Raw genomic sequence first — 3,657 nt, 5'->3', positions numbered from 1 at the left:
TGTGTGTGTGTGTTTGTGTGTGTGTGTGTGTGTGTAGGTGTGTGTGCGTGTGTGTGTGTGTGTGCAAATGTGTATGTGTGCAAATGTGTGTGCGGGTGTGGCTAGCAGAGGAGCTACCCTCCCTTTTCGAGGTCAGGTGCACCCCAACTCTGTCTCTCACTCTGTCTGTCTGTTTCTCTCCTCTCCTCGCTCCCTCAATCCCATTATCCAACTCTCCCTCCTTCTCTCTCTATCTCTCCCTCCACCCTCCCTGCTGCTACTGCGCCTGCGCTCTCTCCCTGCTCCTCTCTTCACCTCTCTCCCTCTCTATTCACAAATTCAAATAAGCTAGATTGTTCAGACAGGAGTATGTCAAAGCTTCTACTGTATAAGAAGGTGTTAACAAGTAAAAACTGAAGAAATATATAGACAGAAAACAGAAAAATAGGGCAATTTTCTCACTTGTCTTACTTAAAGATTAAGTAATTGATTACATTTGAGATTAACACAAATGAGTCAGGTGTGGAAATGAGCAATATAAATCCATGCATGCAGTGCAATGATGTGTGACATGGGTGTTGTGGAGGTGTTGCAGTGCCAAAGCAAGAGAAGGTGATGCAGAGTGGATGTCAGCTTAGAGAGGGAGAGACAGACTGAACATATGGACCAGTTTTTATAGCCTGTAGGTGAGCTTAATCGGCTGGCGACCCTCCCATGTCAGCCAATGGCCTGCTGAGGTCGGCCAGGACAGTCTTGAAGACTGTGGGAGGGGAGTCACATTTCTATTTTACAGAAAGATTTATTGAAAGAATGTATACAAAAGACAACATCTGAAGGTAACAACAACAACAAAGTAACTCAATAACTTAACAACATACAGCATAACTCCTGATGGTTTTCCCTGTAGACATATAGGAAAAAAAAGCTGCATTGGCCTTTGAATCATATGTCAATGTGGCCGCCATTTTCCAATTGGTCAAGACTGACCTCTGAACAAAAACATGCAAATGGAAGAGCTTTTTTTCTGGATTAAAAAACACAATTATTTCCTGACCGATGTCAACAAGTCATGCTATATTCAAAGGTTTATGATCTACATGGAGTGAGAAAAAAAAGTTTTTTGTAACTTACTCTATGCAGATCATAACCCCTTTAATATAACACAACACACCAAAATCAGATGAGAAATAAATGTTATAGTGTTTTTTACAACGAAAAGCTACAACTCTCCTGTTTGTATTTGTTCACAGGCCAGTCTTGACCCAGCATCGTTGACATGATCCAGCAACAGACCAAAGTGATCCATGTGGCGTCTATGTATATATGTCTATGGTTTTCCACATCAAGGCTCCGCCTCTGCACCATGCTTTAGCGTGCAGTCACATATGCACAAACGAAGGCAAGCCATGCGAGGTGACATTCGTATATCTTGTAGCGCTGAATACGGGTGGTGCAGCCAAGTTGGGTTGTCTTTGTTATTGGTTGAAGCTGTAACTTTGCTGGTTAGTTCACCAAAGTTCAGTTACACATGAAGCAAAGATGCAAATTTACTTTTGCTACTGGAAGAGAATGTTGAGAAGAGAGAATGAACAGGAGATTAATATTTACCAGTGTTAATTTAATGAAATATTTTAGTTCAATCCTTGCTTTTCTGGATCTCAATAAACACTTTGCAGGTCTGTTGAGATTTATTAGGATTTTTAACAATAATAATAATTCCTTATTCATTATTAGTGAGAATGATTTTAGAAACACACACGCTGTTTTCATAAATAAAAGGTGTTTTGTGTTTGTGGAGAACTGTGTGTGTCTTGCATTTGGCCAACGTGCACGCTGTAAATCTCACTAACTCTATTGATGGTAGAAAATATATTCAAAGATTACTGTATTAATCCACACTCCTGCGTGGGGAAACAAACTCAGCATAGATGAAGGTGTTTTGTGATTGTGGAGAGGTGTGTGTGCGCCTCGACCAAACGCTCCATCTGCCATCTTGTGCATTCAGACCTCTTGAGCCACAGACTTTGCTATTTGACCAGTCTAAGGCACAACAATCCGGCATGCACAAGACTGAAAATTTGCCTGGCCGTGCCTTAATTTTTCCTATGACTGCACAGACTTGGCGCAAGTTCATTTGCTATCTTGAAGTGGCAAAAATGATAATGGCGCCAGCATAAGATAGCCAGCGCATCCACTTTGCACCAGGTGTAAGACGGGGCCCTGAATGTGCTCATGTAATTTTATGAGAAACCATCTAATACCTATGGAGATATTTCATTCACAACCAAAACTGTGAACTGAATGAATGAACACTGTCACTGGTTAAACAGTGAAGCTCCCCTCACTGGTGACTCGTGCTGTTGTCAGCTCAGCTGTGATTCACACTCCTTCCTTCATTGTTAAAAGCTTAAAACTGTTATCAGAACACAGTGATCTACTATTAGATCAGATATTGCAAGCAAACCTCTTTGGAGGAAGACATGAAATTAAATCAGAAATGATTATAGGAAAAGGAAATATTTAAATAAACACTGTTTGAGAGTTATTTATATGCATCTCTGTTTCCATCTGTTGCAGTTTCACCTCCTGCCTCGGATTCTGGTTATCTCTTATCTCCTCCCATTTCAATTCTGAATCCTACTCTTCTCCTATATCTCTCTCTCTCTCTCTCTCTCTCTCTCTCTCACACACACACACACACACACACACACACACACACACACACACACACATACAAACAGAGCCTCTCTCCCTCAGGTGCAGGCTGCCTCCACTCCCTCCTCTCTAATACTCTCTAATTCTATTCAAAGCTCATCAGTAGATTATCAGCAGCAGAGAGAGGAGCTGGAACTAAAATACAGAGCAGGGACAAACACACACTTCTCCCTGCTGTGGGTTGTGACTGCAAAATGTTGCAATGTGTCAAAACAAAAGCCAGTAAATGACTGGTTGGGCTGAAGACCAGTGAAAAGCTGTTCTTGTATCTGTGTGGGTAGGAGAAGAGGAGGAGGGCGGGGGAGCAGATATCCGTGTGAGGGCCGACTGCAGCAGCTGTTCTGATGGAACGATATGTAATGTATATAATACACATCACAATACAAAGCTCCATTAGAAACACAAACACCAACACAGCTCAACGGTAAAGCAAAAGTAGAATCCTTTCAGGTGCATTACCACTAGTGGCCACTCAGTGGCTCCAAAATACAACTGGCACTATACAGTAACAGTGATTAATTGGCGTTGATCTCAATGTACAAAGTCAAGCATCTTTCTGTAAGAGGCCCGTCTTCATAGGCTGTAACATTTCTGGTAATATGTTGTGTTGGTGGTTCTAAAACCACTTAAAACACTTTTAAAAACACAATTTCATTGTGAAGATATTAATGTTTAAAGCTGCAGTAGGTAGAAAGACTGAAAACAGTTGAGTGTTGAGTCTCATCTCCGGGACGTAAGTAAGGTTTAGGTTTTTGTCCTGAGTCCTTCCTACCAGATGAGCAGCATGTGCTTCATGCATGCATGCAACAGTTTACCAAGGCAGTTGTAAGCGAGCACGGACCTGCAAACATCAGCTGTGTGCGTGTGTTTGTGTGTCAGTACTGACAGTACTCACCAGAGAAGTCAGTTCTTTCCTTTACATACCTTCTCTCTGTACTCTCACAAAGTGACTTTCAAATACAT

The sequence above is a fragment of the Lutjanus erythropterus genome, chromosome 14 (genome assembly GCF_056507025.1).
Source record: "Lutjanus erythropterus isolate fLutEry1 chromosome 14, fLutEry1.hap2, whole genome shotgun sequence".
In the NCBI taxonomy this organism is placed as follows: Eukaryota; Metazoa; Chordata; class Actinopteri; order Lutjaniformes; family Lutjanidae; genus Lutjanus; species Lutjanus erythropterus.
The sequence above is the reverse complement of the archived record's forward strand: the minus strand, read 5'-3'. Positions refer to the sequence as shown.